This window comes from Diceros bicornis, chromosome 24, assembly GCF_020826845.1.
Source record: "Diceros bicornis minor isolate mBicDic1 chromosome 24, mDicBic1.mat.cur, whole genome shotgun sequence".
In the NCBI taxonomy this organism is placed as follows: Eukaryota; Metazoa; Chordata; class Mammalia; order Perissodactyla; family Rhinocerotidae; genus Diceros; species Diceros bicornis.
In genome coordinates, this window is record NC_080763.1 from 47,497,129 (window position 1) to 47,515,421 (window position 18,293).

The window sequence follows — 18,293 nt, forward strand, 5'->3', positions numbered from 1 at the left end:
CAAGTGTGTATATGTGTGTGTGTGTATGTGTTAGGGAACATGAGTGCATGTGTGCATAAATGTGAGAGAGCATGTGAGTGTGTCTGTGATCAAGTGTGTCCGAGAGTGTATGTTTGTCTTGTGAGCATGTGTCTGAGTGGCAGTGTGTAAGAAGGTATGTTGGATGAGTGTCTGTGAGCCTATGTCTGAAAGTGTGCGACATTGAGAATGTATGTTGAGAGTGTGTGAACGTATGCGTGTCGGTGCCTGTGACTCAGTATGGGAGATTGTGCGTCTGTGAGTTCCGTGTAGGTGAGCATGTGTGAGTGAGGGTGGGTGCCCTGATGAACCGGGTGACGCCATGGCTCCCGACCGCGAGGAAACCTGCACCTTTCGGGCCCCCACGCGGCCCGCGTGGCTTTTTCACCCGGAAAGGGGGGAACACAGGGCGCGGGGCGGGGACCGCGGCGGGGTCTGCGCGCAGCGAGCCAGGCGAGCGCGCAGCGGCCGGGCAGGGCGCCGGGGGCGCCCGAGGCCGCTCCCGCCCGCGGCGCCGTTGCTAAGGCCGGCCGGCGGGCACGGAGCGGGAGGGCCTTAGCAACGGGCCGCGGGCGCGCGCGGGCCGGGCGGGGGCGCGCGGGGGCCGCGGGCGCGTGGGGCCGGCCGCGCTCGCCGGCTCCTGCCGCTCCCACGCGCGCGGGCGGCGGGCGGCGGGGGCGGGGCGGGCGCGCGCCGGGGCGCGCTCCGGCGGCCGGCGGGGATTTCCAGCGCGCGAGAGGAAGTGCCTGCGAGAGAGTGCGTGAGGGCGCGAGGGAGCGCGGCGCGGCGCGGCCGCCGCGTGCGCGAGCCGGGGTTGCAGCCCAGCAGGGACTTTCCAGCCGGCGGCGGCGGCGGCCGCCGGCCCTTCCCCGCCCCCCGACATGGGGCTGCCCGGGGAGCAGGACGCTGCGGACCGCGGCGGAGGACGCGCCCGGCGCCCCTGAGCCGGCCGAGCGGCGGCGGACCGCGGGGTAAGGGGCCGCGGCGGGCGGCAGGCGGGGGCCGCGGGCGAGGGGCGGCGGGCGGCTCCATCCTCGGCGGCTCCATCCCGCGCCCTCGGCGGCGGGCGGGCCCGGGGCTGGCCGGCGCGGGGCCGGAGCGGCGCAGGCCCGGCGCCCGGCGGCGAGTGCCCGGCGCGGCGCCGCTTCCCCCCGCCTCAGCCCGGGCCCGCCCGCCCCCCAGACGCCTCAACTTCGGAAAACTTTGTCCTCGAGGCCGGGCCCCGGGCCCGCGGGGCCGGGTTCCCGCAGCTTTTCAGGAAACGGGGCGCCAAGGCCTCTTTAAAACGTGACCCCCACCCCCCCACAGGGTGGTGAGAAATCAGCATCTCCTGGAAGGCTGTGGATTTTTACGGGGCGAGAAACGGACTGATTCAGGGTGCTTACAGAGACGAACGTGCTCACCCTGGGCTGGCTTAGGCTTTTTTTTTTTTTTTTTTAAGCCATTATTTAAAAGTTTATACTGAGTCATTCCTCTGCAGATGAACCTCTGACTGATTCATAATCGGAGAGCTGCAGTGGCCTCGAAGGCAGGCGGGTGTTGGGATCCAGTTTTGGGCAAAATGCACACATTCCCCCTTTGATTAATAGTAAAGGTCAGGATGGGCTCCCCGAGGTGCAAAAATTAAAATAATGCCTGCCACCGTATTTAAAATTTAATTTTGAGGCGCCAGGCTATTGCTCATGTATGCTTTGCCACGTTTTCACACTGTCACCCCGTTTGGGGACATCTATTTAATATTTAGACCTTTAGAGAGAATTGTGTGTGGAAAATTCTTTACGTTTAATTTGAAAACATAGCAACAAAATGGAAATGGATGAAGTGGACGTGCTTTGCAATTTAAGAAGCTTTCAGATAATGATCCGTTGAAGGAAACAGTTTTATTTCATGTTTTTCGTATAAAGCTCTGAATCCTTTTTCAGAGTGAGATAGATGTGTGTGTGTGTATTATTTATTCATTTATTTTTGAGGAGTCATAAAGGCTGTATTGAGCAGCGTTGTTGCTGCTTCTTAATTTACATTCACAGCATACAACTGAGGAGGAGCCATAATTTTTTTTCTAGCTGTGAATACACAGTGGTGAAGCTTTTGGAAATGTTTCCTGTAATCTTGTATATGTCTATAAAATCCTTATCTGAAGAAATGACCAAGTGGACCATCAGTTGGTGCTAAAATCTTTTCTGTCTTTCACATTTTTGAAAATGGCCTGTTAAAAAGACTGCATCATGTGTAGGATGTCGGGCAAAGTAGTGTACAGCCATTCGTTTTTCAAATGAAAGGAAATATTTGCCTTTCCACTACGTTTTGACAATATATATATTAAGAATTAGTCTACAGATGAAAAATTCTTTGGCCAATATGAGATAAACCTTATCAGTGTGAAAACTGGAAAATATCATGAGGTTGGAAATCCTTGTGAGTAGGTGCTCATGACAGAAACCCTGACAGACCTAGGATTCCAGCATCACTGGTTAAAATCATACCTTATCACCGATGAGGTTTAAGATGTAAGGTGTCTCACCCAGACGCCATCTGTTCCAGCTGTCACAATGCAGAAGCTAGGAAAGCAGAGAGAGCTAGCTGAGAGAATGCCAGCATTTTTTTTTTTTTTTTTTTAAGAGACATTCATGTGAATTTTTCTGTGAGGGGAAAGAATATCAGTTATTTTCCTTGGATGCTGTCCATTCATTTTGGAATTAATAAGATGGCCTCACTCAGTGAGAAGGGTGTAAAGACATTCCACTGGAAACAGGCAATAGCAGTGGCCAGTTGTTTCTGTTAATACTATCAAAATATTCCTACTCTTGTTTATGACGTGAAGCAAGTCCTTCATTCAACTGAAACATCTGAGCTGCTGCTTGCTGTTTTCCCCTGTGTTTGGGATTTTGATTCTGTAAACACCCATGTTAGAATCCCTTTAATTTTTCACTGTGCAAAGCCAGAAGGTCCTTTCTGGGATATTGTCAGGATAGATATGCTAATGACCTGATGGATGAGAATGATTGATCACTCCCTTAAAGTCTTTTTTTATGATCTGAAAGCTATGCTTCAAGAAAGAACTGTCACAGTGGTGTTGCAAGTCTGGGCTAGCTCAAGCAAACAAAGGAAATTGCGTTAAATTTGCCCATTTCTATTTTCTCGTCTTCGTATAGCAAGATTCTGCAAAAAGCAAGTGATCTAACCTATCAAATATTATGCAATAGCTGAGTTTCCTTGCAATGGTCAATTTAAGAACTATTCACTTAGCAGAGGAGACATCTTATGACCAAGACCCTCTGCATTGATTCCATGGAATCAGGACCTGTTACGTGCTTCTTTACAAGTGTTCATAGAGGAAGAAAAATTATTTGTTTTTTGGGGGGAATGGGGGAGGAGAGTCATAATATTGACTTCAGGTACAGAGAGAAACTGGGAAGAGAGCTACAGAGTGAGAAAGGAGGTGAGGCCAGTGGATTTGGAAGGTGACCAGAGAGAGGCAGCCGAGGCCTAAATGTAGAGATGATGCTTAGACTTGTTTCTGAGCAGCAGGAATGAAGCTAGAGTGAGAGGGCCAGACGCCTGCAGGCAAGAGGGCAGTAGAGACAGGTGAAAGGGGATAGGTGCAGCTTGCACCAGAGCAGTAGGCTTTAGATCCAGAGGAACTAATGGAAATAGAAGAAAATGCAATTTTAAACAGAAAATTAAAAAATGTAAGAAAGCATTGTTTGCTTGTATAATATCTATTATTCATACTTAACTACAAAATACAAAATGGCTTTCTCATTTTAGAGAGCTTTTATTGGCTGTCTGTGTTCTGCACAGCACTATTCTAGACGTAATGGGGGTGGGGAACTGACCACCTCAGGTGGAAGGAGGTGAAGTTTTTATCATTAAGCATTAAAACCTTTTTTTGGCTCAAATTTTTTGTGTCCCTGTGCAGACACCTTTAGGTGAGATGTCATAAATGCAGGTGACTGTTGGTTTCTGTCGACTCCAGAAATCAGGTTGGAATCTCTTGCGGAATTCTGTGTTTCTCAAGATAAGTGGATAATTAACTGGGACTTGGAAGTGTTTTTCTCATTTAATTTAATATTCAGTTAATGTGCCTTGAGTTCTCATAATTTTCTAGTTAACAGTGTTAGGATGAGTAAGATATTGCACCTGCCTTTAAGGGCATGGTCTGCAGAAGTCTGGGGCATCTAGGCCCTTGTGCATGGTGAGGGGAGATGCCGGAAACCAACAGGACTGAAGCTTGTGGCAGAAAGAGTGAGGAAAAATGAAAATTCACTACCCTGTCCTCAGGGAGCTGGCTGCTCAGCTAAAGAGTGAAGACCCATAAGGAAGAATTTAGGAAGTCATAAAATGTAGGCTAAAGTGAGTTAGTGGTTTGTGTAGAAGACTGGAAGTATGGTGGAAATTCAGAAAAGGGAAAGCTCTTGGCTGACTGGGGTAGTCCGAGAAGGCTTCCGGGAATTGGGGGTTGAGCCCCAGTGTCAAGAAGGCAGCTACAGTGGGGCCATCTGAGGCCTCTTGCAGGGCCGTAAGAATGGCAGTAAGAGGATTTCTTCCCTCCCGGCCTTGTTTTGGTAGGATGAGATCTGACAGTTGGCTGTCCTGTTGCTTCTTGCCAGTAGATACAGTGCTGGCAATGCTGCTGGTCAGTGGGTTTCCAGTTATGCCATTTCCCGTGCTGTCCTCTAGCTCTTACCGGGCCCTTTGTGACCGGGAGCTCAAGTGGGTCAGGCAGTCTGCCACTGTAAAGGGCCTGGTCTGTGGTGGGAAACAGAGCAGGGGCCCCAACCTGGGCGGCAGCACATTGCTGTCTTTACTGTTTCTCATTGTGGGTAGAAAGTCTCAAAAAGCGGTGATGAGGGAAGGGGTATAAATGTTAAAAACACTCCTTCCCCAGGGATTCCTCCAAACCTGCTCTATCATCCATGCTGAAATGACCTAAATCTCTTTAATTCTCAAGAAATAAAAAGTTGGGCCCTATAATTTCATTTCATAATTTACTTTTGTCTAGGGTTTGCTGCATGCTGATTTTGACTCCGTATATATTTTTTTAAATGGAGGTGATTTGATAACTTCTCGTGAGCCCATTCTAACAAGAAAGATATCAGGGCTGCCGTTCTGATATTCTGATTTCTTTTCCAGTTTAAACACTGATTCTATGGCAAAATCCAAAAGCATATTTATTGGAAACTTGGTTTCTTTAAGCGGAGAGAAAAGCTTAATTGATTAACCAAGTGGGATAATATAATCTTTAGGACAACAGTAGCATCAAAGTGGTAAAACGTTGAGTTTCCAGGAGTCATGATGATTGTAGTGAAGGTTTTCAGGGACTAAATTTGTACTCAGGAAGGTTAATAATGCCCCAGTAGGAGGCCTGCATACACTTGAGGTAATAAGTGGTTAGGCCTCCCCCACTTCCCCCCAGGGCCGGGCATGTGGTAGACCCTCGGTCAATGTTTGCCTCCAGAATCTGCAAGTTGGGGAGAGGAGGGATGTGGCACATGCTAACACGGTGGTTCCATGTTGTTTGGCATGTGTGTCTGCAGTTGGGCATGCCTTGTAGCTGCCTCCCTTGACTGTGCTCCCCCAGCCCCCCTGTTCTGATAGCACTTAGCTCCCTGGTTTGTTGCATTAGGGGGCTTTTATGATGGGAGATTTCATTTGATGTTGTAACTTGCTTGGGTGCTTTTAATGACTTAAAAAGGAAGAACGGGGAAACTAGTTCTCTTGAGTCCTTCCCTGCCCAGTAATGCCCAGAAGTCACAACTTTATTCTAGAAATTAAATTCTGTTCTTTTTGGATTAATATAGCCTGATGTTTGAAACGTTATTATAGGGTAAATTAAGTGTGTTCTGGTTTCAGAAGGCTTTTCTGTGTGAGAAGGGCATGGCATGGCTTTAGTGCAGTTATGTTTCAAACCCTTAATAGGAGTCCAAGCCCATTAGGTTTTCTCTTAAAATTTAGTACAAATTTTACATTGTACTCAGTTAATATGTCTGACTTTTTAAATAGAAACACACTTTGTCCCCCAGATTTTTGAGTACAGTTGTTCTCCAAAAGATGCGTTGTGTTTCCTTGACTTTCCTAGGATCCTTGAGGGGTCCTCTGGCATCCTACCATGTGTCCCTGGGGCTGTCTACCCCCTAGCTTGAGTAATGTGGGCATGGTGGAAGGCACCAGCCTTAAAGATCTGAATCCCACTTCTGCCCTCTGTACCTATCAGCAGAATGACCTTGGGCAGGCTGCTGGGCCTCTCTGAGTTGGTTTCCCCATCTGTAAAATGGGGCTAATAGCACCACGCACACCACTTGCTTGTTATGAGTGACATGGACAATAAAGCATTCTGCTGATGTTAATCGTAATAGATGATTGAGGTGTAGTAGAACAAGGACGTTAAGATCTTAGAATGTAAACATAATATGTCAGATCTCATTGGTAGGAGCCATGGATGTTTTCTAGTTGAGTTCTCTCATTTTATGTGGGAGGCAGCTGAGGTTCAAGTGTCTGGGTAAGTAACTCCCCCAAGTCAGATAATGGCAAAGCAGGGACTATTCACCCAGAATAGAGGTTTTTTCCCTGTATTCTTTATTTTTCCAAGATTTGCCCCAGGGAAGCTGCTTGGCCTCTAATTCCATAATTCCAACTTGGGATAATTGAGAATTATTTAATCAACACACGTTTTTTGAGAACTTAGTCAGGAGCTATACTAGTTGTCAAAACTAACAAGTCAAGTCAGATGCTATATGATCTCTGTCTTCCAGGAGCTTCTGTAAGATGAGTGAGCCAGAAGAATCATTTGGCTGTGGCACAATGTGGAAGGTGCTATGACTGTGGAACAGAGGCGCTGTGGGAGTGTGGGGGCGCTGTGTAATTTGGACCGGGGGTTAGGAGGTGTTTTCCGGGGAGGATGAACATGAGCAAGCTAGCAGAAGAGGAGGGGAAGCACAGGTTGGCAGGGTCGAGGGTCAGAGGGCCCATGAGTCTGAAGCAGTTCCCTGTGGCTGTCGTTCAGGAGAGAGGCTCAGGAGAAGGGACCTGGCTGCCTTTGAGTGCTGCCTTTGTGCCGGCCTAACTTATGAGGTAAGAATTATCCCCATTTTACAGACGAGGAAAATAAAGAGCAATAAGACTTTTGAACTCCAGAGTTCATGTTTTCATCACTGTGCTCTGTGGTCAGTGTAACCTGAATTACAATCCAGTTTTGAATTTTCTTCATATTGTAGACTTTTTACTTTTACTTTCAGATTCTACATGTTTTAGTTTTGCTGCTATGTAGTGCTTTGTAAAGAAATTGTGTATTTCTCCAGCATGTTTTTCATGCAGCCTTTCCTTTCCTCCAATATCTGTTTTGCCTATAGTATTGACTTATTTTTCCACCTTGTTCTCCCTTCCTTCCTTCTCTCTGTTCTGAGTTATTTTCTTAAAGCAGCAATGTTGCATTCAGTATCCTTTAATAAATTCAGTTAAGACGTTCTTTACTCCTGTGGTTCAAATGTTGCTTATATCTTGCTGAGTAGCAGTCCCAAACCTGATTTACTAATGTGTTTTCTTTCCCCTTTCTCTCTCTTAATTTACATTTAAACCGGTAGTGTAGTAATAATGATAGTATGTAGTCATTATGTCTTTACAGGGTTTTACAAACATTAGCTTGTTAGTGGTGAACAGGTCCCCAAGGCCTGGTCACTCTGTAGAGAGCGTTACAGCCCAGCACAGTCAAATTGCCACCCATTCATCTAGAATTTAATTATAACTACAGATTGCTTATGGGAATATAAGTTAAAGGCAAAGAAGCCTTCTCTGCAATTAGCAAGGAAATGATGCTGTTGGCTATTTTGGAGAAGATTTTATGTGGCTCCTTTTCTAGAACCACTGTAAAGTTTTGAATACAGAACCTGGAAGGGTCAGTGATGGCTGAACTGAGCTTGTTTCATAGCCATCTGTACCTGCTCCGGGGAGGGTTGTGAATAATGGGACACACCTGGACACCAAGGCTGCAAGGTCAGGTTCCTGGAATGATAGAGGGTAGATTTCCTTGTTCTTACACAAGCTGGACCTTTTGGGGTGGAGGCAGTGGCATGGGATAACAAGGGTTTCATGTTTCTGGAGCCTGCCCTGACTTCTCCAGGTTGAGGGATGTTCCAGTGCATCTTGGATGGGTCTCTAGTGTTGAGATGATACGCTTCTTAAGGACAGGGTCACTTCTTCATATTTTCATAGTTTAGCCTAAGATGGTGCCCAATAAAAATGAGATGCATTTATGTATGGAAGCACTGTAGGTTCAAAGGCAGACCTGATTTGGGGGCTGGCCCCATGGCGTAGCGGTTAAATGCGCGCGCTCTGCTGCTGGCGGCCCGGGTTCAGATCCCGGGTGCATACCGATGCACCACTTGTCAACCCATGCTGTGGCAGCGTCCCATATAAAGTGGAGGAAGATTGGCACAGATGTTAGCCCAGGGCCAGTCTTCCTCAGCAAAAAGAGGAGGATTGGCATGGATGTTAGCTCAGGGCTGATCTTCCTCACACACACAAAAAAAAGTCAGACGATTTGAATTCTGGTCCTTCCTTTAGCTAACTATGGTAGTAAGTTACTTATCCTTTCTGAACCTCAATTTTCTCATCTATGAAAAGGAGGATTAAAAGTGAGAATGTGAGAGCCCAGCATGTTATAAGTAGTATTTCCTCTCCCTCTTTCCTTTCCTGAGAGATTTCCTAAAGGGGAAACATGCCTTGTTAGCAAGATTGAATAAAAGGCACTTTTGGGAGTATGGCCTGGCCCTGGAAGACTATCCTACAGGTAGGATTAGAAGAAGCACATTATTGAATTGTAAAGAAATTATTTGTAACAAAGAGTAAAATGTCTGGAAACTAAAAATCACTATATTTGCACAAAAGGAATGTCTATATTTAGATAGCCCCTCATTTTTTTAGAGAAGCAATTTTTGCATGTGATGATTTTCTTTTAAATTTTATTGAGATTGTATTGGTTTATAACGTGTAATTTCAGGTGTATATTATTATATATCAATTTCTGTATAGACTGCATCGTGCTCACCACCAGTAGTCTAGTTTTTATCTGTCACCATATATAAGTGCCCCTTTACCCCTTTTGCCCATCCCGCCCACTTCCACTCTGGTAACTACTAATCTGTTCTCTTTATCCATGTGTTTGTTTATCTTCCACATATGAGTGAAGTCATATGGTGTTTGTCTTTCTCTGGCATATTTCGGTTAACATAATACCCCCAAGGTCCATCCATTTTGTTGCAAATGGGATGATTTTGTCTTTTTTTTGCATATGATGATTTTTGATAAAATTTATATTTTAGTACATTATTTTCTTCCATTATTTAGCAATATAATATTCTTCAATTCATTCCGGTTTCTGTTCAAATGTCACCTCTTGGAGGAGGTCTTCCCTGAACACCCTAATTAAAATAGCCCACACTGTCATTCTGTAGTCTCTTACCTTTTTTAAATCGTAGCGGAACATTTTTGTCCATCACCTTAACTCATATACTAGGAGAGTGCCTGGCATATGGTACGTATTCAGGTATTTGTATGAATGAACCAATAAACTGTAGTCAAACCCCATTTTCTTCTATCGAGGTAAAATTTACATAGTATAGAATTAACTTTTAAAGTGGACAGTTTAGTAGTATTTAGTGCATTCACAATGGTGTGCAATTGCCAGCTCTCTCTAGTTTCAAAACTTTTTCATTACCCCATTAAAAACCCTATACCCATTTAGTAATTATTCCCCATTCTCCCTTTCTCCTAACCCCTGATAACCTCTACTCTGTTTTCTGTCTCTCTGGATTTGCCTATTCTGGATATATCATATAAAAGGAATTATACAGTATGTGACCTTTTGTGTCTAGTTTCTATTACTTAGCATAATTTTTTTGAGGTTCATCCAAGATGTAGCATGTATCAGTGTTTTGTTCCTTTTTGTGGATGAATAATATTCCATTGTGTGTATCTACCACAGTTTGTTTATCCATTCATCCAATGATGGACATTGGATTATTTTCATGTTTTGGCTGTTATGAATAATGTGTATAAATTTCTGTGTAGACTTGTGTTTTCCGTTCTCTTGGGTAATATAGCTAGGAGTGGAATTGCTGGGTCATACAGTAATTCTATGTTTAACTTATTCCCACCAGCAATGTACTAGAGTTCCCATTTCTGCACATCTTTGCCAACATTTATTTGTTTTTTGATTAAAGCTATTCTATTGGATTTAAAGTGGTATCTCATTGTGGTTTTGTATTTTCTCAATGACCAATGATATTGAACATCTTTTCATTGTGTATCTTTTTTGGAACAATGTCCATTCAAGCTCTTTGCCCATGTTTTAATTGGGTTGTTTGTCTTTTTGTTGTTGAGTTGTAAGAATTCTTTACAGGGCCGGCCCCGTGGCTTAACGGTTAAGTGCGCGCGCTCCGCTGCTGGCGGCCCGGGTTCGGATCCCGGGCGCGCACCGACACACTGCTACTCCGGCTATGCTGAGGCCGCGTCCCACATACAGCAACTAGAATGCTGTGCAACTGTGACATACAACTATCTACTGGGGCTTGGGGGGGGGGGGGATTACAAAAAAAAAAAAGAATTCTTTATATATTTTGGGTATTAAACCCATATGAATGACAAATACTTTCTCTTGTTCTGTAGATTGTTGTTTCACATTGTTGATAATGTCCTTTGATGCACGAAAGTTTTTAATTTTGATGAAGTTCAATTTATCTATTTTTTTCTCTTGTGTTTATCTATTTTTTTCTCTTGTTGTTTGTGCTTTTGGTATCAAATCTGAGAATCCATTGCCAAATCCGAGGTCATGAAGATTTACCCTTATGTTTTATAATTTTAGCTCTTACGTTTGGGTCTTTGATCCATTTTGAGTTAATGTTTATATATGGAGTGAGGTAAGAGTCCCACTTGATTCTTTTGCATGTGATTATCCAGTTGTTCCAGCACTATTTGTTGAAGAGACTGTTCTTTCCCCATTGGATCGTCTTGGCACCCTTGTTTGAAATCAGTTGACCATAAATGTTTGAATTTATTTCTGAACTCTCAATTTTATTCTTTTGGTCTGTATGTCTCTTCTTATGCCAGTAGTACACTATTTTGATTACTGTAACTTTGTAGAAAGTTTTGAAGTAGTACGTTTGAGAAGTGTGTTTTCCAACTTTATTTTTCTTTTTCAGTATTGCTTTGGCTGCTGGGACCCCTTGCAGCTCCATAATAATTTTAGGATGAGTTTTTCCCTTTTTGCAAAAAGGGTCATTGGAATTTTCATAGGAATTGCATTGAATCTGCTTTGGGGAGTTGCCATCTTAACAATACCAAGTCTTCCAATCCATGGAATGTCTTTCCATTTATTTATATCTTTATTTTCTTTCAGCAAGATTTTGTAGTTTCAGTGTACAAATCTTTCACCTCCTTGGTTAAATTTGTTCCTAGATATTTTATTCTTTTGGATATTGTTGTAAATGGAATTATTTCCTTAATTTTCTTTTCAGATTGTTCATTGCTTGTGTATAAAAACACAACTGATTTTTGTGTGGTGATCATATTCCCTGAATTTGGTTATTACCTGTAGTAGGTTTTTTGTGGGTTCTATGGAGTTTTCTATATATAGAATCATGTCATCTGCAAATATAGTTTATCTCTTTCTTTTCAATTTGGATACCTTTTATTTCTTTTTCTTGCCTAATTCCTCTGTCTAGGACTTCTACTACAGTATTGAATAGCAGTAGTGAAAGCAGACATCCTTGTCTTGTTCCTTATTTTAGGGGAAGCTTTCAGTCTTTCACTACTGATTATCAGGTTAGGTGTGGGGTTCTGTTTGTTTGTTTGTTTTTTTTTTGTTTTTTTTTGTTTTTTTGTGAGGAGATCAGCCCTGAGCTAACATCCGCCAATCCTCCTCTTTTTTTGCTGAGGAAGACGGCCCTGGGCTAACATCGGTGCCCATCTTCCTCCACTTTATATGGGACGCCGCCACAGCATGGCTTACCAAGCAGTACTTCGGTGCGCGCCCGGGATCCGAACCAGCGAACCCCGGGCCGCCGCAGCGGAGCGCGCGCACTTAACCGCTTGCGCCACCGGGCCGGCCCCTTGTTTGTTTTTAATAAATGTGCTTTTTCATGTTAAGGAAGTTCCTTTCAATTTTTAGTTTACTGAGTCTTTTATCATGAAAGGTTGTCGAATTTTGTCAGATGCTTTCTGTGCATATATTGACATGATCGTGTGTTTTTTCCTTTCATTCTGTTAATGTGGTGTATTACATTAATTGATTTTCATATGTTGAACCACCCTTGCTTTCCTGGGATAAATCTCACTTTGTCATGGTGGATAATCCTTTTAATGTGTTGTTGGATTTGGTTTGTTACTATTTTGTTGAGAATTTTTGCATCTATGTTCATAAGGGATATTGGTCTTTAGTTTTCTTGTGGTATCTGTCTGGCTTTGGTATCAGAGTACCAACCACATTTTGACTATATATATTGTGTTTCTTCAGAATTTTGAAACCTGTCCTCCCCTAACTTAGTAGTGTATAGAAAATTCTAAGGGGGTTTTGCAGCAGACAGGAGAACTCTTTGGTGATGATCATATCTCGTACCTCTCTGCTTCCCAGCACAAGGCTGCCCCTAATGGCTTATAGCTGAGAAGATCCTGGCTGATGCTAACCCCATAACTCTGTGTCTGCCAGTGGAGAGTGGAGGAAGGGACTCTATTCCTGATGCCAGAGCAGGAGAGAGATGTGTTTCTGTCATTTCCTGAAAAAGCCACAGATTTTTCCAGATAATGATTGCTGCATAACAACCCCCCGTAAGCATTAGTGACCTGAAACAGTAATCTGTTGTTAGATCTCTTGGTTCTGTGGGTTCATCAGACAGGGCTCAGCTGGGCGATTCTTTTGCTCTATGTGGCATTAACTGAGGTCACTCACTGGTATTTTTCTGCCTTCTGGTCTGGTCTGGAGTGTCCAGGATGGCTGTACTCACATGCCTGGATGTTTGGAAGGCCAGGCTTAGTGGTTCCTCCCTTTCCGTGTAGTGTCAGGGCTTCTGCAGATGGCCTCTCTGCTAGGGTGGTTGGACTTCTTACACGGCAGCTCAAGACTTCCTACACGGCAGCTCAGGACTCCTTACACGGCAGCTCAGGACTCCTAGAGCGATTGTTCTGGGAGAGGAAGCGGAGGCTGACAAATCGGTGTAGCATCACTCCTGCTATGTTCTATTGGTTGAAGACCCCACAGGGTACTCCCGGATTTAAGGAGAGAGGATGTAGAGCCTACCTCTTGATGAGAGGAGTGTCAAGGAATTTGTGACCATCTTTAATCCACTACATGTATGGTGGTTAGATTCTATAGGGCTCTCTCCAGTATATAGTGTATACACTTTTTGAGACAGGCTGTCCAGGGCTAAAATGGAAACCCCACACTGTTGTGTGTTACCCATTTTCTGTGAGAAAATGCATTCTGTGTTCTGAAGCGAGAATTCATGAATAAACTTTTGAAATATACCCAGTCATAAAATGACAATTGCCTGTATAAAATGTCTGTTTTATTTACTTAATCAGGAGGCATCCTTGATCATTTATTTGTCAGGAGTTTTTCAAGTATAACTTTGGGTCCATAAATTTTCCCTCCCTATTAGTTCATTTTAAAAATTACTTGAAAACTTCACTTTCATTTTGAAGAGTGTTGTGGAATTTAAGCTTATATTTCTCTCTGTTCTTAAAAAAAAGCTTCATTGAGAAAATATTAGTAAGTCTACATATCCTGAATTTCCTTTTCTTCACCCTACCCTAGATCATTCTAGTAAATCCCCTAGAGACTTATTAGAAGAAAGTTATGGCTGTTTATATATAAAAGTGTGGGATAATTTGACAGCACGTGCAAAGGTGTGTATGCATTAGCTCTAGCGTAGAAATCTCATTTTCTGTAAACCCTGCCTTCTCAGCCTCTCTCAGCTGATTGTTGCAACACTATTTGTGCAGGAGCAAATGTGATGAACTCACAGGGGAGGAAGGGAGTGGATTTAAATAATGAAACAAGAAATCTGCATCTTTGGCTCCAGTGGAGCCACAGGGTATCCGGATTGGGATTGATGAGGGTGGAGAGGGAAGGAGCTGTGTCTGTGTTCCATTTGCGCCCTTTGCTTGCACCTGCACAGAGAACCCTGCCTAATACGGTGCTGCAGGGGGCCGGCCCCGTGGCATAGTGGTTAAGTGCGTGCGCTCCGCTGCTGGCTGCCCGGGTTCGGATCCTGGGCGCACACTGATGCACCCCTTGTCAGACCATGCAGTGGTGGCGTCCCACATCAAGTGGAGGAAGATGGGCACGGATGTTAGCTCAGGGCCAGTCTTTCTCAGCAAAAAGAGGAAGATTGGCATGGATGTTAGCTCAGGGCTGATCCTCCTCACACACACACACACAAAAATACGTTGCTGCAGTTTTGGCATCCATGGCCGGGAGGCCGGCCACATCATGAGCTGCCCAGTCCTGTGTTTCCCAAACATACCCTGTCTTTGTTCCCAAATACCGGTCACTCCTGGGCATCTAACCTTCTGTCCAAAGTAGTCATGAATGAAGAGAGTCAGCCACTTTAAGTGGTTGATATGCTGGAGCGACTGACTAATGCATGGAATTTCAGGGAGTCCTGGGAGCTCCTGAATCTCTTCCCGTCATGCCTGAGGTCAAGAACCTCTGGTCTAGGTGGTCTGAGGTCTTTTACAGCAGTAAAGTTTTTTATATATATACACATAACATGTATTATACATGTATTATACATGTTGTGTGTGTGTGTGTAGATATATATATATATATAAAACTATTGATATATATATACATTTTTGGTATAGGAGTGCCTGTTCTGCATTCTGTCCTTTTTATGAATTCCAAAAGTTTGCTGGCCTTTGGCATATTGTCAGGGGGAAAATAATTAGTCTCTGCAAGTCTTTGGGGATGCTTCTTTTGATACTACTTACCTTTTTCATTCACCATTACTTTCAAGATTCTCATATCAGAATATGGTGACTGTGGCCTGGGGGTGACCAGCACAGGGGCTGAGGAAGGGTAATGAGACTTGAAGACGGGGGTGGTAACCAAAGCAGGGAGGACAGGGGCCAGGAGGGCAGCAGCATTTCACACAGTAATGATGTGCCCTTTGTTTGTTTCCTGTGTTCTGGTTCATGTAAAAAAGATATTTCCTTGTGTTAAGATGAATTAAGACAGTTACCCTTGCTTTTTGTTTTGTCTTAGGGTTCTTCGGAACTGTGTCAGATTTTAGTCACTTATGCTTGGAGTGAAATATGTAAGGTATAGTTTAACCTGAAAAAAATTGTGAGGCGTCTTCATAGAGGTCCCAATTCTGCATGTGATAGATAAGGGCTCTTAAAGCTTTGACATTCTCTTCTAAGTATAACACCACAAATATGAAAGTTTCTAAATGATATAGAGTGGTGGAAAGCATGGGGAGTATCTGTTGGTGAGCCAGGAGCTGGAGAGGTTGGGGTAGAAGGCTAGTGGCCTCCCACCAGTGAAGCCCTGCAGTGGAGGGACAAGACTCAAGTAGGAGTCGGGGACCAGTGGGCTAGGCCTCACCAGTCTTTGTGACTTTGGGCAAGTTACTTAACCTTTGAAACTCTTATCTCCTTTCATGGTACATGGAGATAATAGAGTCAATGGTTGTGAAAATAAAATAATAAGCTTTAAAAAATGAATTCACCAGGGGCCGGCCCGGTGGCGCAAGCAGTTAAGTGCGCACTTTCCGCTGCGGCGGCCCGGGGTTCGCCGGTTCGGATCCCGGGTGCGCACCGACGCACCGCTTGTTAAGCCATGCTGTGGCGGCGTCCCATATAAAATAGAGGAAGATGGGCATGGATGTTAGCCCAGGGCCAGTCTTCCTCAGCAAAAAAGAGGAGGATTGGCATTGGATGTTAGCTCAGGGCTGGTCCTCCTCACAAAAAAAAAAAAAAAAAAAAAAAAAAAATCACCAGAAAAATGAAAAATGGTATTTAAGGTTAAGGAAACTTGCATTTTTCAGTCTGGAAAAGAGAAGATAGAGGATATGTCCACCAACCATTCACCATTTCAGCATGTATGTATCTACTGTATGCCTAGCTAAGTTTAGGTGCACAGTATTTTTTTGTGTGTTTGTGTTAAGTGTATAAGGAAAAACAACATTTAAGTGAACACTGACGAAACTCAGTTTAGCTCAGCAAACTTTTATAAAACACTCCATGGAGTGTTCTGGGTGTGTGTGTGTATGTATATAATACTAAGTGAGACATTCTGTGTTCTCAAGATATTCAGATTGCTCATTTGAATCTGGAATATTCTGCTTTATGAAAGAGGCAGGTATTAGTCAGCTTAGGCTGTCATAACAAAATATCATAGACTGGGTGGCTTAAACAACAAGAATTTATTTCTCATATTTCTGGAGGCTGCAAATCCAAGAATAAGGTGCCAGCGAATTCCGTTTCCCAGTGAGGGTTCTCTTCCTGGCTTGTAGGTGGTCACCTTTTCACTGTGTCCTCACGTGGTGGGGAGAGAGAGACAGGAAGCAAGCTCTCTGGTGTCTCTTCTTATTAGGGCCCCTGATTTACCTCCCAAAGGCCCATCTCCAAGTACTATCACATTGGGAGTTAGAGTTCCAACAGATGAATTTTGAGGGGGTACAATTCAGTCCATAGCATTCTGCCCTGGACCTTCAAAATTCATGTCCTTCGCACATGCAGAGAATACATTCATTCCATTCAAACAGCCCCAAAAGTCTTAATTCCAGTATCACCTCTGAAGTTGAAAGTCCATAGTCTCATCTAAATATCATGTAAATCAGATATGGATGAGACTTGAGGTATGATTCACCTTGAGGCAAAATTCCTCACAGTGAACCTGTGAAACCGGCTAAGTTATGTGCTTCCAAAATGCAATGGTGGGGCAGGCATAGGATAGATATTCCCACTCCAAAAGAGAGAAATAAGAAAGAAGGAGGGGGCGACAAGCATGTCACAACTCAGGAAGGCAAACTCCATTAGATCTTAAGGATTGAGAATAATCCTCTTTGGTTTGATGCTTTACCTTCTCAACCCCCTGGGGTGGAGGTCCTTCCTCTGCTGGGCGGGAGTTGTGCCCCCAAGGCTCTGGGCAGCTGCTGTCTGGCCTGTTGAAACCTAGGTGTTGGCCACCCGCCTTTGAAACTGAGGAGGCAGCCCTGATGATCTCTATATGGCGTGAAAAGCAATAGAACAAAAATAAAAGGGGGCAAATTACAGGATGAGTGAGTTAACAAGCTAATATTCAGATAATATTAGAATATTAGAATCAGAATAGGACTCTTGTTCAGTTTCCGTGAGGAATTTTACCAAATTAGTCTCTCCAGAGAACTGACCTTAGGGAGGTGACTGGGCTGAAATACATACACATGTCGTATCAGAAATGACCGGAGACTGGGTGTGGAAGACGATGGCCTGGCCAATTTGGAATTTTGGAAGCAGGATTAGAGTTTGGGTGGCTTTAAGGGACAGATTAGCATTGTGGAAGGCCTGTTCAGGGTCCTTCTTGTGATGGATGTGTTCAGTAGAAGCTGACAGACATCTGTTAGGGGAGCTGCAGAGTTTACACAGTTGGAGGAGCAGGCTGCATGACCACTAATTCAGTTTTAGGATTCATGAGCATAATTTAAAATCCACAATTTGACTGGTGTGTGCACATCCCACTCAGTTCATGAATTTATACCCATAGAGTAGCAACTGCCTAAGTGTTAGAACTTCTTTTCTCATAGTCGTCTGCTAAATGTTTGTTTCTGTCAGCTGGCAGGCAGCACTACTTCTTGATTTTGTGTTTACGTGTGCTTGTCCAAAAGGTCTTGGCCTTTAGTGTGCTGTATCTAGGATTTCATTGGTTTCAAGGGAGCGAACAATGCTTATAATCCATAGAGCCTGGGATGGCTAGGGTATTCCATCCCTAAGGAATTTAAAAACATTTTTTGGTCATTTTGGAAGCTTCCCAGATTCCTTTGATGGAATGTAGGGACTCCAAGTGGAACTCCTGACTGGGCTTGCAAAGCTGCCTTCTCAGAGTCTTACTTTATTAATGATTTATTTCTTTTATTTTAATGGTTTCGTGTCAGTGTTTCTGAATCCTGGCTGCGCATAAGAATTATTAGAAAGAACCACAAAAGCTGGCGGCCCCACTTCAGACTATTTCAGTCAGTTAAGACCCCAGAAATCAGATTTAATGGATATCTTTAAAGAGTTCCTAAAGGAATGCTGATGCT

General features: G+C 43.9%; 1 protein-coding gene across 5 annotated transcripts in view; it reads left to right on the plus strand.

The window, feature by feature from the left end:
* Nucleotides 1-708: 708 nt before the first annotated feature.
* The window catches only part of TRAF3 (TNF receptor associated factor 3), a 114,064-nt gene continuing 96,479 nt past the window's right edge, over nucleotides 709-18,293 (plus strand). For all 5 annotated transcript variants that reach the window (XM_058567754.1, XM_058567753.1, XM_058567756.1 and 2 more), the window contains exon 1: nucleotides 709-989. The gene's annotated coding sequence lies outside the window, so the exon portion shown is untranslated. The remainder of the gene's footprint in view (nucleotides 990-18,293) is intronic.